This window comes from Lepisosteus platostomus, chromosome 6 (genome assembly GCF_059453375.1).
Source record: "Lepisosteus platostomus isolate fLepPlt1 chromosome 6, fLepPlt1.hap1, whole genome shotgun sequence".
In the NCBI taxonomy this organism is placed as follows: domain Eukaryota; kingdom Metazoa; phylum Chordata; class Actinopteri; order Semionotiformes; family Lepisosteidae; genus Lepisosteus; species Lepisosteus platostomus.
Window position 1 is genome coordinate 16,745,026 of NC_142616.1, and position 18,622 is coordinate 16,763,647.

The 18,622-nt window shown below is 54.2% G+C and overlaps 32 non-coding genes across 32 annotated transcripts; 26 read left to right on the plus strand and 6 right to left on the minus strand.

The window, feature by feature from the left end:
• Positions 1-86: 86 nt before the first annotated feature.
• Positions 87-158, minus strand: trnap-ugg (transfer RNA proline (anticodon UGG)). The gene has a single exon. It is a non-coding gene; the product is annotated as a tRNA-Pro (tRNA).
• A 189-nt stretch (positions 159-347) lies between these two features.
• Positions 348-420, plus strand: trnaa-ugc (transfer RNA alanine (anticodon UGC)). The gene has a single exon. It is a non-coding gene; the product is annotated as a tRNA-Ala (tRNA).
• A 407-nt stretch (positions 421-827) lies between these two features.
• On the plus strand, positions 828-900 carry trnam-cau (transfer RNA methionine (anticodon CAU)). Its single transcript has one exon. It is a non-coding gene; the product is annotated as a tRNA-Met (tRNA).
• Positions 901-1,386: 486 nt separating this feature from the next.
• Positions 1,387-1,459, plus strand: trnaa-agc (transfer RNA alanine (anticodon AGC)). The gene has a single exon. It is a non-coding gene; the product is annotated as a tRNA-Ala (tRNA).
• Positions 1,460-2,194: 735 nt separating this feature from the next.
• On the minus strand, positions 2,195-2,266 carry trnap-ugg (transfer RNA proline (anticodon UGG)). The gene has a single exon. It is a non-coding gene; the product is annotated as a tRNA-Pro (tRNA).
• A 189-nt stretch (positions 2,267-2,455) lies between these two features.
• trnaa-ugc (transfer RNA alanine (anticodon UGC)) lies at positions 2,456-2,528 on the plus strand. The gene has a single exon. It is a non-coding gene; the product is annotated as a tRNA-Ala (tRNA).
• A 407-nt stretch (positions 2,529-2,935) lies between these two features.
• On the plus strand, positions 2,936-3,008 carry trnam-cau (transfer RNA methionine (anticodon CAU)). Its single transcript has one exon. It is a non-coding gene; the product is annotated as a tRNA-Met (tRNA).
• Positions 3,009-3,494: 486 nt separating this feature from the next.
• trnaa-agc (transfer RNA alanine (anticodon AGC)) lies at positions 3,495-3,567 on the plus strand. The gene has a single exon. It is a non-coding gene; the product is annotated as a tRNA-Ala (tRNA).
• A 735-nt stretch (positions 3,568-4,302) lies between these two features.
• trnap-ugg (transfer RNA proline (anticodon UGG)) lies at positions 4,303-4,374 on the minus strand. The gene has a single exon. It is a non-coding gene; the product is annotated as a tRNA-Pro (tRNA).
• A 189-nt stretch (positions 4,375-4,563) lies between these two features.
• trnaa-ugc (transfer RNA alanine (anticodon UGC)) lies at positions 4,564-4,636 on the plus strand. Its single transcript has one exon. It is a non-coding gene; the product is annotated as a tRNA-Ala (tRNA).
• Positions 4,637-5,043: 407 nt separating this feature from the next.
• trnam-cau (transfer RNA methionine (anticodon CAU)) lies at positions 5,044-5,116 on the plus strand. Its single transcript has one exon. It is a non-coding gene; the product is annotated as a tRNA-Met (tRNA).
• A 486-nt stretch (positions 5,117-5,602) lies between these two features.
• On the plus strand, positions 5,603-5,675 carry trnaa-agc (transfer RNA alanine (anticodon AGC)). The gene has a single exon. It is a non-coding gene; the product is annotated as a tRNA-Ala (tRNA).
• Positions 5,676-6,410: 735 nt separating this feature from the next.
• trnap-ugg (transfer RNA proline (anticodon UGG)) lies at positions 6,411-6,482 on the minus strand. The gene has a single exon. It is a non-coding gene; the product is annotated as a tRNA-Pro (tRNA).
• A 189-nt stretch (positions 6,483-6,671) lies between these two features.
• On the plus strand, positions 6,672-6,744 carry trnaa-ugc (transfer RNA alanine (anticodon UGC)). The gene has a single exon. It is a non-coding gene; the product is annotated as a tRNA-Ala (tRNA).
• A 407-nt stretch (positions 6,745-7,151) lies between these two features.
• Positions 7,152-7,224, plus strand: trnam-cau (transfer RNA methionine (anticodon CAU)). The gene has a single exon. It is a non-coding gene; the product is annotated as a tRNA-Met (tRNA).
• Positions 7,225-7,710: 486 nt separating this feature from the next.
• Positions 7,711-7,783, plus strand: trnaa-agc (transfer RNA alanine (anticodon AGC)). Its single transcript has one exon. It is a non-coding gene; the product is annotated as a tRNA-Ala (tRNA).
• A 735-nt stretch (positions 7,784-8,518) lies between these two features.
• On the minus strand, positions 8,519-8,590 carry trnap-ugg (transfer RNA proline (anticodon UGG)). Its single transcript has one exon. It is a non-coding gene; the product is annotated as a tRNA-Pro (tRNA).
• Positions 8,591-8,779: 189 nt separating this feature from the next.
• On the plus strand, positions 8,780-8,852 carry trnaa-ugc (transfer RNA alanine (anticodon UGC)). The gene has a single exon. It is a non-coding gene; the product is annotated as a tRNA-Ala (tRNA).
• Positions 8,853-9,259: 407 nt separating this feature from the next.
• On the plus strand, positions 9,260-9,332 carry trnam-cau (transfer RNA methionine (anticodon CAU)). Its single transcript has one exon. It is a non-coding gene; the product is annotated as a tRNA-Met (tRNA).
• Positions 9,333-10,865: 1,533 nt separating this feature from the next.
• On the plus strand, positions 10,866-10,938 carry trnaa-ugc (transfer RNA alanine (anticodon UGC)). The gene has a single exon. It is a non-coding gene; the product is annotated as a tRNA-Ala (tRNA).
• Positions 10,939-11,345: 407 nt separating this feature from the next.
• On the plus strand, positions 11,346-11,418 carry trnam-cau (transfer RNA methionine (anticodon CAU)). The gene has a single exon. It is a non-coding gene; the product is annotated as a tRNA-Met (tRNA).
• A 486-nt stretch (positions 11,419-11,904) lies between these two features.
• Positions 11,905-11,977, plus strand: trnaa-agc (transfer RNA alanine (anticodon AGC)). Its single transcript has one exon. It is a non-coding gene; the product is annotated as a tRNA-Ala (tRNA).
• Positions 11,978-12,960: 983 nt separating this feature from the next.
• On the plus strand, positions 12,961-13,033 carry trnaa-ugc (transfer RNA alanine (anticodon UGC)). Its single transcript has one exon. It is a non-coding gene; the product is annotated as a tRNA-Ala (tRNA).
• A 407-nt stretch (positions 13,034-13,440) lies between these two features.
• Positions 13,441-13,513, plus strand: trnam-cau (transfer RNA methionine (anticodon CAU)). Its single transcript has one exon. It is a non-coding gene; the product is annotated as a tRNA-Met (tRNA).
• Positions 13,514-13,999: 486 nt separating this feature from the next.
• trnaa-agc (transfer RNA alanine (anticodon AGC)) lies at positions 14,000-14,072 on the plus strand. The gene has a single exon. It is a non-coding gene; the product is annotated as a tRNA-Ala (tRNA).
• A 983-nt stretch (positions 14,073-15,055) lies between these two features.
• Positions 15,056-15,128, plus strand: trnaa-ugc (transfer RNA alanine (anticodon UGC)). The gene has a single exon. It is a non-coding gene; the product is annotated as a tRNA-Ala (tRNA).
• Positions 15,129-15,535: 407 nt separating this feature from the next.
• On the plus strand, positions 15,536-15,608 carry trnam-cau (transfer RNA methionine (anticodon CAU)). Its single transcript has one exon. It is a non-coding gene; the product is annotated as a tRNA-Met (tRNA).
• A 486-nt stretch (positions 15,609-16,094) lies between these two features.
• Positions 16,095-16,167, plus strand: trnaa-agc (transfer RNA alanine (anticodon AGC)). The gene has a single exon. It is a non-coding gene; the product is annotated as a tRNA-Ala (tRNA).
• A 735-nt stretch (positions 16,168-16,902) lies between these two features.
• trnap-ugg (transfer RNA proline (anticodon UGG)) lies at positions 16,903-16,974 on the minus strand. Its single transcript has one exon. It is a non-coding gene; the product is annotated as a tRNA-Pro (tRNA).
• A 189-nt stretch (positions 16,975-17,163) lies between these two features.
• Positions 17,164-17,236, plus strand: trnaa-ugc (transfer RNA alanine (anticodon UGC)). The gene has a single exon. It is a non-coding gene; the product is annotated as a tRNA-Ala (tRNA).
• A 407-nt stretch (positions 17,237-17,643) lies between these two features.
• trnam-cau (transfer RNA methionine (anticodon CAU)) lies at positions 17,644-17,716 on the plus strand. Its single transcript has one exon. It is a non-coding gene; the product is annotated as a tRNA-Met (tRNA).
• A 486-nt stretch (positions 17,717-18,202) lies between these two features.
• trnaa-agc (transfer RNA alanine (anticodon AGC)) lies at positions 18,203-18,275 on the plus strand. The gene has a single exon. It is a non-coding gene; the product is annotated as a tRNA-Ala (tRNA).
• The last annotated feature ends 347 nt before the right edge of the window (positions 18,276-18,622 follow it).

Sequence of the window (18,622 nt, forward strand, 5' to 3'; positions counted from 1 at the left end):
ATCAGTCACCTTCCATCGTTTGCCGTAAGCAGACGCTGCGAGGTGATGTGGATATCAGGTCCCAGGAGTGTGGAAGAGGAGGAAAAGGGCTCGTCCGGGATTTGAACCCGGGACCTCTCGCACCCAAAGCGAGAATCATACGCCTAGACCAACGAGCCACAGCGACTCTTCCGCTTCTGTGTTGTCAGCGAGCTGGAGGACGGGGGGAGGCGTCATTCGCTCGTCCCGTCAGACCTTCATCAATAAGTCAAGAAAGCCGACTGCCTTGCAGGCGAAGGGCAGTGGATGGCGCCCGGTAAGAGGGGAACAAGCGGCACAAGGCGACGCCGAGGAGGAAGGGACAGCGAGGGGGATTAGCTCACATGGTAGAGCGCTCGCTTTGCATGCGAGAGGTAGCGGGATCGATGCCCGCATCCTCCAGGTGTAGGCTGAGCGCTCGGTGTGCCGAAAGGTGTCCTTTAACCCCTGATCACGCCTTGCGAGGAGAGTGTGGAGCGTTTAGCAGCCACGCCCCCTTTTCATCTTCTCTCTGGCTTAAGTGCGTCTCCGCCACTCTCTCTTGACACTTCATGGCAGCATGTCAGAGGTCCGAGTGATGTCTTTAATGGCTGAGTGAGGGCACGATGCTGAAGCAGAGAGGCCATTTCAGCCAGAGAGACTTGTGCTAGGTGAGCTGTGAAAGACAGACTCGCGACAGAAACAAAGCCCCAAAGTCTCGGGTGAGATCAAAAGGCAAATGCAACACCCAGCAGCGGGTGTCGCAAGATTAGGGAACAGGCGTCTGAAATCCCTGTGAGGCAAACTTTCCGGCCCGAGTGCCGCAGCTGGCCTCGTTGGCGTAGTAGGTAGCGCGTCAGTCTCATAATCTGAAGGTCGTGAGTTCGATCCTCACACGGGGCAGGGCCACTCGCTTTCTTGCTCTTCTCAGACACTTGCAGCAACTATTCGCTCAGAACCACGTCTGCGTGCCTACCACGTGGAAAGCGTCACCAAAGCCGCACCCCTTTCCTACATAACACTCACATTCAGAGTTAAGTCCACAAATTTGCCCTAACTTTCGCTGGCGCTGCTGTCAGCCTGCCCCTGTTGCCGATGAAAGGCTCACACAGCGTCATGACAGTTGCAAAACAATGTTCCACACTCCGTAAGCAACAACTTCAGTGTTTCAAGTCACCCGATATGCCGAGAGTCAAAGGAGCGCAAAACCCCAAGCGTCAAAAGACAAGATGAGTTGATGGAAAGAGCATTGAATTGAGGAGCACAAAAGTTCAGCTCGTACAATAGGCAAGGAAGGTCTATTCGTGCGTCTTCATCGCACTTGAAAGGACTGCCTTGCAGACCAAGGGCAGCGGGCGGTAAGACATGATGCCGAGAGGCCTGAAGCGAGGGGGATTAGCTCAAATGGTAGAGCGCTCGCTTAGCATGCGAGAGGTAGCGGGATCGATGCCCGCATCCTCCAGGTGCGAGTCTGGAGCTCTGGGAGCCAGGTGCTCTCCTTTAGCCTCTGCGACTTCTGATAGGTTCTCCTCCACTCAACGTCCTTCAGCTGTCAAGCATTAAAGGGCCACGCCTCCTTCCCCACCTCAGTCTGCACCGAGTGCGTCTCCGGCATTTTCTCGTCCGATTTGGCAGCTTAGCAAATGAAAAGTATATCCGAGTGAAAACGGTGGTGAGAATACTCTCACGAATCCTTAGAAGACGTGCGTTTGATCAACGATTGCTTAACATTCACATTCGAGCCATCAAGCTCGTAGTTTTCCTTCAAATATTGAAAGCTGTCAGCGAGCACATCACGCTCTGCAGGACGGTGAAGTATTTGGAGTACTTCAACAGAAAGAAGAGCAGACAGCTCCACAAATATGCGAGGCGCAGAGAGCGCAAGGCGAGCCCCGCACACGTTTCGGTGGCTGAGAGAGGGCGGTTTTTGCTTCTGCATTTCTCAAGTAATGGCGCATGACGACAAGCGATCGCGGTGCTCATTTACCACATAGCGGTGAGGAGTTTTCAGGACGTGTTCTTTTGAACGAGCAACGAGGTTGCCGCCTTGGACAGCTGACTGCACGCTGGCATTGTGCCACGTGATGAGGATTGACCAGGCTCCTTCAGTCATCAGTCACCTTCCATCGTTTGCCGTAAGCAGACGCTGCGAGGTGATGTGGATATCAGGTCCCAGGAGTGTGGAAGAGGAGGAAAAGGGCTCGTCCGGGATTTGAACCCGGGACCTCTCGCACCCAAAGCGAGAATCATACGCCTAGACCAACGAGCCACAGCGACTCTTCCGCTTCTGTGTTGTCAGCGAGCTGGAGGACGGGGGGAGGCGTCATTCGCTCGTCCCGTCAGACCTTCATCAATAAGTCAAGAAAGCCGACTGCCTTGCAGGCGAAGGGCAGTGGATGGCGCCCGGTAAGAGGGGAACAAGCGGCACAAGGCGACGCCGAGGAGGAAGGGACAGCGAGGGGGATTAGCTCACATGGTAGAGCGCTCGCTTTGCATGCGAGAGGTAGCGGGATCGATGCCCGCATTCTCCAGGTGTACGCTGAGCGCTCGGTGTGCCGAAAGGTGTCCTTTAACCCCTGATCACGCCTTGCGAGGAGAGTGTGGAGCGTTTAGCAGCCACGCCCCCTTTTCATCTTCTCTCTGGCTTAAGTGCGTCTCCGCCACTCTCTCTTGACACTTCATGGCAGCATGTCAGAGGTCCGAGTGATGTCTTTAATGGCTGAGTGAGGGCACGATGCTGAAGCAGACAGGCCATTTCAGCCAGAGAGACTTGTGCTAGGTGAGCTGTGAAAGACAGACTCGCGACAGAAACAAAGCCCCAAAGTCTCGGGTGAGATCAAAAGGCAAATGCAACACCCAGCAGCGGGTGTCGCAAGATTAGGGAACAGGCGTCTGAAATCCCTATGAGGCAAACTTTCCGGCCCGAGTGCCGCAGCTGGCCTCGTTGGCGTAGTAGGTAGCGCGTCAGTCTCATAATCTGAAGGTCGTGAGTTCGATCCTCACACGGGGCAGGGCCACTCGCTTTCTTGCTCTTCTCAGACACTTGCAGCAACTATTCGCTCAGAAACACGTCTGCGTGCCTACCACGTGGAAAGCGTCACCAAAGCCGCACCCCTTTCCTACATAACACTCACATTCAGAGTTAAGTCCACAAATTTGCCCTAACTTTCGCTGGCGCTGCTGTCAGCCTGCCCCTGTTGCCGATGAAAGGCTCACACAGCGTCATGACAGTTGCAAAACAATGTTCCACACTCCGTAAGCAACAACTTCAGTGTTTCAAGTCACCCGATATGCCGAGAGTCAAAGGAGCGCAAAACCCCAAGCGTCAAAAGACAAGATGAGTTGATGGAAAGAGCATTGAATTGAGGAGCACAAAAGTTCAGCTCGTACAATAGGCAAGGAAGGTCTATTCGTGCGTCTTCATCGCACTTGAAAGGACTGCCTTGCAGACCAAGGGCAGCGGGCGGTAAGACATGATGCCGAGAGGCCTGAAGCGAGGGGGATTAGCTCAAATGGTAGAGCGCTCGCTTAGCATGCGAGAGGTAGCGGGATCGATGCCCGCATCCTCCAGGTGCGAGTCTGGAGCTCTGGGAGCCAGGTGCTCTCCTTTAGCCTCTGCGACTTCTGATAGGTTCTCCTCCACTCAACGTCCTTCAGCTGTCAAGCATTAAAGGGCCACGCCTCCTTCCCCACCTCAGTCTGCACCGAGTGCGTCTCCGGCATTTTCTCGTCCGATTTGGCAGCTTAGCAAATGAAAAGTATATCCGAGTGAAAACGGTGGTGAGAATACTCTCACGAATCCTTAGAAGACGTGCGTTTGATCAACGATTGCTTAACATTCACATTCGAGCCATCAAGCTCGTAGTTTTCCTTCAAATATTGAAAGCTGTCAGCGAGCACATCACGCTCTGCAGGACGGTGAAGTATTTGGAGTACTTCAACAGAAAGAAGAGCAGACAGCTCCACAAATATGCGAGGCGCAGAGAGCGCAAGGCGAGCCCCGCACACGTTTCGGTGGCTGAGAGAGGGCGGTTTTTGCTTCTGCATTTCTCAAGTAATGGCGCATGACGACAAGCGATCGCGGTGCTCATTTACCACATAGCGGTGAGGAGTTTTCAGGACGTGTTCTTTTGAACGAGCAACGAGGTTGCCGCCTTGGACAGCTGACTGCACGCTGGCATTGTGCCACGTGATGAGGATTGACCAGGCTCCTTCAGTCATCAGTCACCTTCCATCGTTTGCCGTAAGCAGACGCTGCGAAGTGATGTGGATATCAGGTCCCAGGAGTGTGGAAGAGGAGGAAAAGGGCTCGTCCGGGATTTGAACCCGGGACCTCTCGCACCCAAAGCGAGAATCATACGCCTAGACCAACGAGCCACAGCGACTCTTCCGCTTCTGTGTTGTCAGCGAGCTGGAGGACGGGGGGAGGCGTCATTCGCTCGTCCCGTCAGACCTTCATCAATAAGTCAAGAAAGCCGACTGCCTTGCAGGCGAAGGGCAGTGGACGGCGCCCGGTAAGAGGGGAACAAGCGGCACAAGGCGACGCCGAGGAGGAAGGGACAGCGAGGGGGATTAGCTCACATGGTAGAGCGCTCGCTTTGCATGCGAGAGGTAGCGGGATCGATGCCCGCATCCTCCAGGTGTACGCTGAGCGCTCGGTGTGCCGAAAGGTGTCCTTTAACCCCTGATCACGCCTTGCGAGGAGAGTGTGGAGCGTTTAGCAGCCACGCCCCCTTTTCATCTTCTCTCTGGCTTAAGTGCGTCTCCGCCACTCTCTCTTGACACTTCATGGCAGCATGTCAGAGGTCCGAGTGATGTCTTTAATGGCTGAGTGAGGGCACGATGCTGAAGCAGACAGGCCATTTCAGCCAGAGAGACTTGTGCTAGGTGAGCTGTGAAAGACAGACTCGCGACAGAAACAAAGCCCCAAAGTCTCGGGTGAGATCAAAAGGCAAATGCAACACCCAGCAGCGGGTGTCGCAAGATTAGGGAACAGGCGTCTGAAATCCCTATGAGGCAAACTTTCCGGCCCGAGTGCCGCAGCTGGCCTCGTTGGCGTAGTAGGTAGCGCGTCAGTCTCATAATCTGAAGGTCGTGAGTTCGATCCTCACACGGGGCAGGGCCACTCGCTTTCTTGCTCTTCTCAGACACTTGCAGCAACTATTCGCTCAGAAACACGTCTGCGTGCCTACCACGTGGAAAGCGTCACCAAAGCCGCACCCCTTTCCTACATAACACTCACATTCAGAGTTAAGTCCACAAATTTGCCCTAACTTTCGCTGGCGCTGCTGTCAGCCTGCCCCTGTTGCCGATGAAAGGCTCACACAGCGTCATGACAGTTGCAAAACAATGTTCCACACTCCGTAAGCAACAACTTCAGTGTTTCAAGTCACCCGATATGCCGAGAGTCAAAGGAGCGCAAAACCCCAAGCGTCAAAAGACAAGATGAGTTGATGGAAAGAGCATTGAATTGAGGAGCACAAAAGTTCAGCTCGTACAATAGGCAAGGAAGGTCTATTCGTGCGTCTTCATCGCACTTGAAAGGACTGCCTTGCAGACCAAGGGCAGCGGGCGGTAAGACATGATGCCGAGAGGCCTGAAGCGAGGGGGATTAGCTCAAATGGTAGAGCGCTCGCTTAGCATGCGAGAGGTAGCGGGATCGATGCCCGCATCCTCCAGGTGCGAGTCTGGAGCTCTGGGAGCCAGGTGCTCTCCTTTAGCCTCTGCGACTTCTGATAGGTTCTCCTCCACTCAACGTCCTTCAGCTGTCAAGCATTAAAGGGCCACGCCTCCTTCCCCACCTCAGTCTGCACCGAGTGCGTCTCCGGCATTTTCTCGTCCGATTTGGCAGCTTAGCAAATGAAAAGTATATCCGAGTGAAAACGGTGGTGAGAATACTCTCACGAATCCTTAGAAGACGTGCGTTTGATCAACGATTGCTTAACATTCACATTCGAGCCATCAAGCTCGTAGTTTTCCTTCAAATATTGAAAGCTGTCAGCGAGCACATCACGCTCTGCAGGACGGTGAAGTATTTGGAGTACTTCAACAGAAAGAAGAGCAGACAGCTCCACAAATATGCGAGGCGCAGAGAGCGCAAGGCGAGCCCCGCACACGTTTCGGTGGCTGAGAGAGGGCGGTTTTTGCTTCTGCATTTCTCAAGTAATGGCGCATGACGACAAGCGATCGCGGTGCTCATTTACCACATAGCGGTGAGGAGTTTTCAGGACGTGTTCTTTTGAACGAGCAACGAGGTTGCCGCCTTGGACAGCTGACTGCACGCTGGCATTGTGCCACGTGATGAGGATTGACCAGGCTCCTTCAGTCATCAGTCACCTTCCATCGTTTGCCGTAAGCAGACGCTGCGAGGTGATGTGGATATCAGGTCCCAGGAGTGTGGAAGAGGAGGAAAAGGGCTCGTCCGGGATTTGAACCCGGGACCTCTCGCACCCAAAGCGAGAATCATACGCCTAGACCAACGAGCCACAGCGACTCTTCCGCTTCTGTGTTGTCAGCGAGCTGGAGGACGGGGGGAGGCGTCATTCGCTCGTCCCGTCAGACCTTCATCAATAAGTCAAGAAAGCCGACTGCCTTGCAGGCGAAGGGCAGTGGATGGCGCCCGGTAAGAGGGGAACAAGCGGCACAAGGCGACGCCGAGGAGGAAGGGACAGCGAGGGGGATTAGCTCACATGGTAGAGCGCTCGCTTTGCATGCGAGAGGTAGCGGGATCGATGCCCGCATTCTCCAGGTGTACGCTGAGCGCTCGGTGTGCCGAAAGGTGTCCTTTAACCCCTGATCACGCCTTGCGAGGAGAGTGTGGAGCGTTTAGCAGCCACGCCCCCTTTTCATCTTCTCTCTGGCTTAAGTGCGTCTCCGCCACTCTCTCTTGACACTTCATGGCAGCATGTCAGAGGTCCGAGTGATGTCTTTAATGGCTGAGTGAGGGCACGATGCTGAAGCAGACAGGCCATTTCAGCCAGAGAGACTTGTGCTAGGTGAGCTGTGAAAGACAGACTCGCGACAGAAACAAAGCCCCAAAGTCTCGGGTGAGATCAAAAGGCAAATGCAACACCCAGCAGCGGGTGTCGCAAGATTAGGGAACAGGCGTCTGAAATCCCTATGAGGCAAACTTTCCGGCCCGAGTGCCGCAGCTGGCCTCGTTGGCGTAGTAGGTAGCGCGTCAGTCTCATAATCTGAAGGTCGTGAGTTCGATCCTCACACGGGGCAGGGCCACTCGCTTTCTTGCTCTTCTCAGACACTTGCAGCAACTATTCGCTCAGAAACACGTCTGCGTGCCTACCACGTGGAAAGCGTCACCAAAGCCGCACCCCTTTCCTACATAACACTCACATTCAGAGTTAAGTCCACAAATTTGCCCTAACTTTCGCTGGCGCTGCTGTCAGCCTGCCCCTGTTGCCGATGAAAGGCTCACACAGCGTCATGACAGTTGCAAAACAATGTTCCACACTCCGTAAGCAACAACTTCAGTGTTTCAAGTCACCCGATATGCCGAGAGTCAAAGGAGCGCAAAACCCCAAGCGTCAAAAGACAAGATGAGTTGATGGAAAGAGCATTGAATTGAGGAGCACAAAAGTTCAGCTCGTACAATAGGCAAGGAAGGTCTATTCGTGCGTCTTCATCGCACTTGAAAGGACTGCCTTGCAGACCAAGGGCAGCGGGCGGTAAGACATGATGCCGAGAGGCCTGAAGCGAGGGGGATTAGCTCAAATGGTAGAGCGCTCGCTTAGCATGCGAGAGGTAGCGGGATCGATGCCCGCATCCTCCAGGTGCGAGTCTGGAGCTCTGGGAGCCAGGTGCTCTCCTTTAGCCTCTGCGACTTCTGATAGGTTCTCCTCCACTCAACGTCCTTCAGCTGTCAAGCATTAAAGGGCCACGCCTCCTTCCCCACCTCAGTCTGCACCGAGTGCGTCTCCGGCATTTTCTCGTCCGATTTGGCAGCTTAGCAAATGAAAAGTATATCCGAGTGAAAACGGTGGTGAGAATACTCTCACGAATCCTTAGAAGACGTGCGTTTGATCAACGATTGCTTAACATTCACATTCGAGCCATCAAGCTCGTAGTTTTCCTTCAAATATTGAAAGCTGTCAGCGAGCACATCACGCTCTGCAGGACGGTGAAGTATTTGGAGTACTTCAACAGAAAGAAGAGCAGACAGCTCCACAAATATGCGAGGCGCAGAGAGCGCAAGGCGAGCCCCGCACACGTTTCGGTGGCTGAGAGAGGGCGGTTTTTGCTTCTGCATTTCTCAAGTAATGGCGCATGACGACAAGCGATCGCGGTGCTCATTTACCACATAGCGGTGAGGAGTTTTCAGGACGTGTTCTTTTGAACGAGCAACGAGGTTGCCGCCTTGGACAGCTGACTGCACGCTGGCATTGTGCCACGTGATGAGGATTGACCAGGCTCCTTCAGTCATCAGTCACCTTCCATCGTTTGCCGTAAGCAGACGCTGCGAAGTGATGTGGATATCAGGTCCCAGGAGTGTGGAAGAGGAGGAAAAGGGCTCGTCCGGGATTTGAACCCGGGACCTCTCGCACCCAAAGCGAGAATCATACGCCTAGACCAACGAGCCACAGCGACTCTTCCGCTTCTGTGTTGTCAGCGAGCTGGAGGACGGGGGGAGGCGTCATTCGCTCGTCCCGTCAGACCTTCATCAATAAGTCAAGAAAGCCGACTGCCTTGCAGGCGAAGGGCAGTGGACGGCGCCCGGTAAGAGGGGAACAAGCGGCACAAGGCGACGCCGAGGAGGAAGGGACAGCGAGGGGGATTAGCTCACATGGTAGAGCGCTCGCTTTGCATGCGAGAGGTAGCGGGATCGATGCCCGCATCCTCCAGGTGTACGCTGAGCGCTCGGTGTGCCGAAAGGTGTCCTTTAACCCCTGATCACGCCTTGCGAGGAGAGTGTGGAGCGTTTAGCAGCCACGCCCCCTTTTCATCTTCTCTCTGGCTTAAGTGCGTCTCCGCCACTCTCTCTTGACACTTCATGGCAGCATGTCAGAGGTCCGAGTGATGTCTTTAATGGCTGAGTGAGGGCACGATGCTGAAGCAGAGAGGCCATTTCAGCCAGAGAGACTTGTGCTAGGTGAGCTGTGAAAGACAGACTCGCGACAGAAACAAAGCCCCAAAGTCTCGGGTGAGATCAAAAGGCAAATGCAACACCCAGCAGCGGGTGTCGCAAGATTAGGGAACAGGCGTCTGAAATCCCTGTGAGGCAAACTTTCCGGCCCGAGTGCCGCAGCTGGCCTCGTTGGCGTAGTAGGTAGCGCGTCAGTCTCATAATCTGAAGGTCGTGAGTTCGATCCTCACACGGGGCAGGGCCACTCGCTTTCTTGCTCTTCTCAGACACTTGCAGCAACTCTTCGCTCAGAAACACGTCTGCGTGCCTACCACGTGGAAAGCGTCACCAAAGCCGCACCCCTTTCCTACATAACACTCACATTCAGAGTTAAGTCCACAAATTTGCCCTAACTTTCGCTGGCGCTGCTGTCAGCCTGCCCCTGTTGCCGATGAAAGGCTCACACAGCGTCATGACAGTTGCAAAACAATGTTCCACACTCCGTAAGCAACAACTTCAGTGTTTCAAGTCACCCGATATGCCGAGAGTCAAAGGAGCGCAAAACCCCAAGCGTCAAAAGACAAGATGAGTTGATGGAAAGAGCATTGAATTGAGGAGCACAAAAGTTCAGCTCGTACAATAGGCAAGGAAGGTCTATTCGTGCGTCTTCATCGCACTTGAAAGGACTGCCTTGCAGACCAAGGGCAGCGGGCGGTAAGACATGATGCCGAGAGGCCTGAAGCGAGGGGGATTAGCTCAAATGGTAGAGCGCTCGCTTAGCATGGTGGGATCGATGCCCGCATCCTCCAGGTGCGAGTCTGGAGCTCTGGGAGCCAGGTGCTCTCCTTTAGCCTCTGCGACTTCTGATAGGTTCTCCTCCACTCAACGTCCTTCAGCTGTCAAGCATTAAAGGGCCACGCCTCCTTCCCCACCTCAGTCTGCACCGAGTGCGCCTCCGGCATTTTCTCGTCCGATTTGGCAGCTTAGCAAATGAAAAGTATATCCGAGTGAAAACGGTGGTGAGAATACTCTCACGAATCCTTAGAAGACGTGCGTTTGATCAACGATTGCTTAACATTCACATTCGAGCCATCAAGCTCGTAGTTTTCCTTCAAATATTGAAAGCTGTCAGCGAGCACATCACGCTCTGCAGGACGGTGAAGTATTTGGAGTATTTCAACAGAAAGAAGAGCAGACAGCTCCACAAATATGCGAGGCGCAGAGAGCGCAAGGCGAGCCCCGCACACGTTTCGGTGGCTGAGAGAGGGCGGTTTTTGCTTCTGCATTTCTCAAGTAATGGCGCATGACGACAAGCGATCGCGGTGCTCATTTACCACATAGCGGTGAGGAGTTTTCAGGACGTGTTCTTTTGAACGAGCAACGAGGTTGCCGCCTTGGACAGCTGACTGCACGCTGGCATTGTGCCACGTGATGAGGATTGACCAGGCTCCTTCAGTCATCAGTCACCTTCCATCGTTTGCCGTAAGCAGACGCTGCGAGGTGATGTGGATATCAGGTCCCAGGAGTGTGGAAGAGGAGGAAAAGGGCTCGTCCGGGATCTCTCGCACCCAAAGCGAGAATCATACGCCTAGACCAACGAGCCACAGCGACTCTTCCGCTTCTGTGTTGTCAGCGAGCTGGAGGACGGGGGGAGGCGTCATTCGCTCGTCCCGTCAGACCTTCATCAATAAGTCAAGAAAGCCGACTGCCTTGCAGGCGAAGGGCAGTGGACGGCGCCCGGTAAGAGGGGAACAAGCGGCACAAGGCGACGCCGAGGAGGAAGGGACAGCGAGGGGGATTAGCTCACATGGTAGAGCGCTCGCTTTGCATGCGAGAGGTAGCGGGATCGATGCCCGCATCCTCCAGGTGTACGCTGAGCGCTCGGTGTGCCGAAAGGTGTCCTTTAACCCCTGATCACGCCTTGCGAGGAGAGTGTGGAGCGTTTAGCAGCCACGCCCCCTTTTCATCTTCTCTCTGGCTTAAGTGCGTCTCCGCCACTCTCTCTTGACACTTCATGGCAGCATGTCAGAGGTCCGAGTGATGTCTTTAATGGCTGAGTGAGGGCACGATGCTGAAGCAGAGAGGCCATTTCAGCCAGAGAGACTTGTGCTAGGTGAGCTGTGAAAGACAGACTCGCGACAGAAACAAAGCCCCAAAGTCTCGGGTGAGATCAAAAGGCAAATGCAACACCCAGCAGCGGGTGTCGCAAGATTAGGGAACAGGCGTCTGAAATCCCTGTGAGGCAAACTTTCCGGCCCGAGTGCCGCAGCTGGCCTCGTTGGCGTAGTAGGTAGCGCGTCAGTCTCATAATCTGAAGGTCGTGAGTTCGATCCTCACACGGGGCAGGGCCACTCGCTTTCTTGCTCTTCTCAGACACTTGCAGCAACTATTCGCTCAGAACCACGTCTGCGTGCCTACCACGTGGAAAGCGTCACCAAAGCCGCACCCCTTTCCTACATAACACTCACATTCAGAGTTAAGTCCACAAATTTGCCCTAACTTTCGCTGGCGCTGCTGTCAGCCTGCCCCTGTTGCCGATGAAAGGCTCACACAGCGTCATGACAGTTGCAAAACAATGTTCCACACTCCGTAAGCAACAACTTCAGTGTTTCAAGTCACCCGATATGCCGAGAGTCAAAGGAGCGCAAAACCCCAAGCGTCAAAAGACAAGATGAGTTGATGGAAAGAGCATTGAATTGAGGAGCACAAAAGTTCAGCTCGTACAATAGGCAAGGAAGGTCTATTCGTGCGTCTTCATCGCACTTGAAAGGACTGCCTTGCAGACCAAGGGCAGCGGGCGGTAAGACATGATGCCGAGAGGCCTGAAGCGAGGGGGATTAGCTCAAATGGTAGAGCGCTCGCTTAGCATGCGAGAGGTAGCGGGATCGATGCCCGCATCCTCCAGGTGCGAGTCTGGAGCTCTGGGAGCCAGGTGCTCTCCTTTAGCCTCTGCGACTTCTGATAGGTTCTCCTCCACTCAACGTCCTTCAGCTGTCAAGCATTAAAGGGCCACGCCTCCTTCCCCACCTCAGTCTGCACCGAGTGCGCCTCCGGCATTTTCTCGTCCGATTTGGCAGCTTAGCAAATGAAAAGTATATCCGAGTGAAAACGGTGGTGAGAATACTCTCACGAATCCTTAGAAGACGTGCGTTTGATCAACGATTGCTTAACATTCACATTCGAGCCATCAAGCTCGTAGTTTTCCTTCAAATATTGAAAGCTGTCAGCGAGCACATCACGCTCTGCAGGACGGTGAAGTATTTGGAGTATTTCAACAGAAAGAAGAGCAGACAGCTCCACAAATATGCGAGGCGCAGAGAGCGCAAGGCGAGCCCCGCACACGTTTCGGTGGCTGAGAGAGGGCGGTTTTTGCTTCTGCATTTCTCAAGTAATGGCGCATGACGACAAGCGATCGCGGTGCTCATTTACCACATAGCGGTGAGGAGTTTTCAGGACGTGTTCTTTTGAACGAGCAACGAGGTTGCCGCCTTGGACAGCTGACTGCACGCTGGCATTGTGCCACGTGATGAGGATTGACCAGGCTCCTTCAGTCATCAGTCACCTTCCATCGTTTGCCGTAAGCAGACGCTGCGAGGTGATGTGGATATCAGGTCCCAGGAGTGTGGAAGAGGAGGAAAAGGGCTCGTCCGGGATCTCTCGCACCCAAAGCGAGAATCATACGCCTAGACCAACGAGCCACAGCGACTCTTCCGCTTCTGTGTTGTCAGCGAGCTGGAGGACGGGGGGAGGCGTCATTCGCTCGTCCCGTCAGACCTTCATCAATAAGTCAAGAAAGCCGACTGCCTTGCAGGCGAAGGGCAGTGGACGGCGCCCGGTAAGAGGGGAACAAGCGGCACAAGGCGACGCCGAGGAGGAAGGGACAGCGAGGGGGATTAGCTCACATGGTAGAGCGCTCGCTTTGCATGCGAGAGGTAGCGGGATCGATGCCCGCATCCTCCAGGTGTACGCTGAGCGCTCGGTGTGCCGAAAGGTGTCCTTTAACCCCTGATCACGCCTTGCGAGGAGAGTGTGGAGCGTTTAGCAGCCACGCCCCCTTTTCATCTTCTCTCTGGCTTAAGTGCGTCTCCGCCACTCTCTCTTGACACTTCATGGCAGCATGTCAGAGGTCCGAGTGATGTCTTTAATGGCTGAGTGAGGGCACGATGCTGAAGCAGAGAGGCCATTTCAGCCAGAGAGACTTGTGCTAGGTGAGCTGTGAAAGACAGACTCGCGACAGAAACAAAGCCCCAAAGTCTCGGGTGAGATCAAAAGGCAAATGCAACACCCAGCAGCGGGTGTCGCAAGATTAGGGAACAGGCGTCTGAAATCCCTGTGAGGCAAACTTTCCGGCCCGAGTGCCGCAGCTGGCCTCGTTGGCGTAGTAGGTAGCGCGTCAGTCTCATAATCTGAAGGTCGTGAGTTCGATCCTCACACGGGGCAGGGCCACTCGCTTTCTTGCTCTTCTCAGACACTTGCAGCAACTATTCGCTCAGAACCACGTCTGCGTGCCTACCACGTGGAAAGCGTCACCAAAGCCGCACCCCTTTCCTACATAACACTCACATTCAGAGTTAAGTCCACAAATTTGCCCTAACTTTCGCTGGCGCTGCTGTCAGCCTGCCCCTGTTGCCGATGAAAGGCTCACACAGCGTCATGACAGTTGCAAAACAATGTTCCACACTCCGTAAGCAACAACTTCAGTGTTTCAAGTCACCCGATATGCCGAGAGTCAAAGGAGCGCAAAACCCCAAGCGTCAAAAGACAAGATGAGTTGATGGAAAGAGCATTGAATTGAGGAGCACAAAAGTTCAGCTCGTACAATAGGCAAGGAAGGTCTATTCGTGCGTCTTCATCGCACTTGAAAGGACTGCCTTGCAGACCAAGGGCAGCGGGCGGTAAGACATGATGCCGAGAGGCCTGAAGCGAGGGGGATTAGCTCAAATGGTAGAGCGCTCGCTTAGCATGCGAGAGGTAGCGGGATCGATGCCCGCATCCTCCAGGTGCGAGTCTGGAGCTCTGGGAGCCAGGTGCTCTCCTTTAGCCTCTGCGACTTCTGATAGGTTCTCCTCCACTCAACGTCCTTCAGCTGTCAAGCATTAAAGGGCCACGCCTCCTTCCCCACCTCAGTCTGCACCGAGTGCGCCTCCGGCATTTTCTCGTCCGATTTGGCAGCTTAGCAAATGAAAAGTATATCCGAGTGAAAACGGTGGTGAGAATACTCTCACGAATCCTTAGAAGACGTGCGTTTGATCAACGATTGCTTAACATTCACATTCGAGCCATCAAGCTCGTAGTTTTCCTTCAAATATTGAAAGCTGTCAGCGAGCACATCACGCTCTGCAGGACGGTGAAGTATTTGGAGTATTTCAACAGAAAGAAGAGCAGACAGCTCCACAAATATGCGAGGCGCAGAGAGCGCAAGGCGAGCCCCGCACACGTTTCGGTGGCTGAGAGAGGGCGGTTTTTGCTTCTGCATTTCTCAAGTAATGGCGCATGACGACAAGCGATCGCGGTGCTCATTTACCACATAGCGGTGAGGAGTTTTCAGGACGTGTTCTTTTGAACGAGCAACGAGGTTGCCGCCTTGGACAGCTGACTGCACGCTGGCATTGTGCCACGTGATGAGGATTGACCAGGCTCCTTCAGTCATCAGTCACCTTCCATCGTTTGCCGTAAGCAGACGCTGCGAGGTGATGTGGATATCAGGTCCCAGGAGTGTGGAAGAGGAGGAAAAGGGCTCGTCCGGGATCTCTCGCACCCAAAGCGAGAATCATACGCCTAGACCAACGAGCCACAGCGACTCTTCCGCTTCTGTGTTGTCAGCGAGCTGGAGGACGGGGGGAGGCGTCATTCGCTCGTCCCGTCAGACCTTCATCAATAAGTCAAGAAAGCCGACTGCCTTGCAGGCGAAGGGCAGTGGACGGCGCCCGGTAAGAGGGGAACAAGCGGCACAAGGCGACGCCGAGGAGGAAGGGACAGCGAGGGGGATTAGCTCACATGGTAGAGCGCTCGCTTTGCATGCGAGAGGTAGCGGGATCGATGCCCGCATCCTCCAGGTGTACGCTGAGCGCTCGGTGTGCCGAAAGGTGTCCTTTAACCCCTGATCACGCCTTGCGAGGAGAGTGTGGAGCGTTTAGCAGCCACGCCCCCTTTTCATCTTCTCTCTGGCTTAAGTGCGTCTCCGCCACTCTCTCTTGACACTTCATGGCAGCATGTCAGAGGTCCGAGTGATGTCTTTAATGGCTGAGTGAGGGCACGATGCTGAAGCAGAGAGGCCATTTCAGCCAGAGAGACTTGTGCTAGGTGAGCTGTGAAAGACAGACTCGCGACAGAAACAAAGCCCCAAAGTCTCGGGTGAGATCAAAAGGCAAATGCAACACCCAGCAGCGGGTGTCGCAAGATTAGGGAACAGGCGTCTGAAATCCCTGTGAGGCAAACTTTCCGGCCCGAGTGCCGCAGCTGGCCTCGTTGGCGTAGTAGGTAGCGCGTCAGTCTCATAATCTGAAGGTCGTGAGTTCGATCCTCACACGGGGCAGGGCCACTCGCTTTCTTGCTCTTCTCAGACACTTGCAGCAACTATTCGCTCAGAACCACGTCTGCGTGCCTACCACGTGGAAAGCGTCACCAAAGCCGCACCCCTTTCCTACATAACACTCACATTCAGAGTTAAGTCCACAAATTTGCCCTAACTTTCGCTGGCGCTGCTGTCAGCCTGCCCCTGTTGCCGATGAAAGGCTCACACAGCGTCATGACAGTTGCAAAACAATGTTCCACACTCCGTAAGCAACAACTTCAGTGTTTCAAGTCACCCGATATGCCGAGAGTCAAAGGAGCGCAAAACCCCAAGCGTCAAAAGACAAGATGAGTTGATGGAAAGAGCATTGAATTGAGGAGCACAAAAGTTCAGCTCGTACAATAGGCAAGGAAGGTCTATTCGTGCGTCTTCATCGCACTTGAAAGGACTGCCTTGCAGACCAAGGGCAGCGGGCGGTAAGACATGATGCCGAGAGGCCTGAAGCGAGGGGGATTAGCTCAAATGGTAGAGCGCTCGCTTAGCATGCGAGAGGTAGCGGGATCGATGCCCGCATCCTCCAGGTGCGAGTCTGGAGCTCTGGGAGCCAGGTGCTCTCCTTTAGCCTCTGCGACTTCTGATAGGTTCTCCTCCACTCAACGTCCTTCAGCTGTCAAGCATTAAAGGGCCACGCCTCCTTCCCCACCTCAGTCTGCACCGAGTGCGTCTCCGGCATTTTCTCGTCCGATTTGGCAGCTTAGCAAATGAAAAGTATATCCGAGTGAAAACGGTGGTGAGAATACTCTCACGAATCCTTAGAAGACGTGCGTTTGATCAACGATTGCTTAACATTCACATTCGAGCCATCAAGCTCGTAGTTTTCCTTCAAATATTGAAAGCTGTCAGCGAGCACATCACGCTCTGCAGGACGGTGAAGTATTTGGAGTACTTCAACAGAAAGAAGAGCAGACAGCTCCACAAATATGCGAGGCGCAGAGAGCGCAAGGCGAGCCCCGCACACGTTTCGGTGGCTGAGAGAGGGCGGTTTTTGCTTCTGCATTTCTCAAGTAATGGCGCATGACGACAAGCGATCGCGGTGCTCATTTACCACATAGCGGTGAGGAGTTTTCAGGACGTGTTCTTTTGAACGAGCAACGAGGTTGCCGCCTTGGACAGCTGACTGCACGCTGGCATTGTGCCACGTGATGAGGATTGACCAGGCTCCTTCAGTCATCAGTCACCTTCCATCGTTTGCCGTAAGCAGACGCTGCGAGGTGATGTGGATATCAGGTCCCAGGAGTGTGGAAGAGGAGGAAAAGGGCTCGTCCGGGATTTGAACCCGGGACCTCTCGCACCCAAAGCGAGAATCATACGCCTAGACCAACGAGCCACAGCGACTCTTCCGCTTCTGTGTTGTCAGCGAGCTGGAGGACGGGGGGAGGCGTCATTCGCTCGTCCCGTCAGACCTTCATCAATAAGTCAAGAAAGCCGACTGCCTTGCAGGCGAAGGGCAGTGGACGGCGCCCGGTAAGAGGGGAACAAGCGGCACAAGGCGACGCCGAGGAGGAAGGGACAGCGAGGGGGATTAGCTCACATGGTAGAGCGCTCGCTTTGCATGCGAGAGGTAGCGGGATCGATGCCCGCATCCTCCAGGTGTACGCTGAGCGCTCGGTGTGCCGAAAGGTGTCCTTTAACCCCTGATCACGCCTTGCGAGGAGAGTGTGGAGCGTTTAGCAGCCACGCCCCCTTTTCATCTTCTCTCTGGTTTAAGTGCGTCTCCGCCACTCTCTCTTGACACTTCATGGCAGCATGTCAGAGGTCCGAGTGATGTCTTTAATGGCTGAGTGAGGGCACGATGCTGAAGCAGAGAGGCCATTTCAGCCAGAGAGACTTGTGCTAGGTGAGCTGTGAAAGACAGACTCGCGACAGAAACAAAGCCCCAAAGTCTCGGGTGAGATCAAAAGGCAAATGCAACACCCAGCAGCGGGTATCGCAAGATTAGGGAACAGGCGTCTGAAATCCCTGTGAGGCAAACTTTCCGGCCCGACTGCCGCAGCTGGCCTCGTTGGCGTAGTAGGTAGCGCGTCAGTCTCATAATCTGAAGGTCGTGAGTTCGATCCTCACACGGGGCAGGGCCACTCGCTTTCTTGCTCTTCTCAGACACTTGCAGCAACTATTCGCTCAGAACCACGTCTGCGTGCCTACCACGTGGAAAGCGTCACCAAAGCCGCACCCCTTTCCTACATAACACTCACATTCAGAGTTAAGTCCACAAATTTGCCCTAACTTTCGCTGGCGCTGCTGTCAGCCTGCCCCTGTTGCCGATGAAAGGCTCACACAGCGTCATGACAGTTGCAAAACAATGTTCCACACTCCGTAAGCAACAACTTCAGTGTTTCAAGTCACCCGATATGCCGAGAGTCAAAGGAGCGCAAAACCCCAAGCGTCAAAAGACAAGATGAGTTGATGGAAAGAGCATTGAATTGAGGAGCACAAAAGTTCAGCTCGTACAATAGGCAAGGAAGGTCTATTCGTGCGTCTTCATCGCACTTGAAAGGACTGCCTTGCAGACCAAGGGCAGCGGGCGGTAAGACATGATGCCGAGAGGCCTGAAGCGAGGGGGATTAGCTCAAATGGTAGAGCGCTCGCTTAGCATGCGAGAGGTAGCGGGATCGATGCCCGCATCCTCCAGGTGCGAGTCTGGAGCTCTGGGAGCCAGGTGCTCTCCTTTAGCCTCTGCGACTTCTGATAGGTTCTCCTCCACTCAACGTCCTTCAGCTGTCAAGCATTAAAGGGCCACGCCTCCTTCCCCACCTCAGTCTGCACCGAGTGCGTCTCCGGCATTTTCTCGTCCGATTTGGCAGCTTAGCAAATGAAAAGTATATCCGAGTGAAAACGGTGGTGAGAATACTCTCACGAATCCTTAGAAGACGTGCGTTTGATCAACGATTGCTTAACATTCACATTCGAGCCATCAAGCTCGTAGTTTTCCTTCAAATATTGAAAGCTGTCAGCGAGCACATCACGCTCTGCAGGAC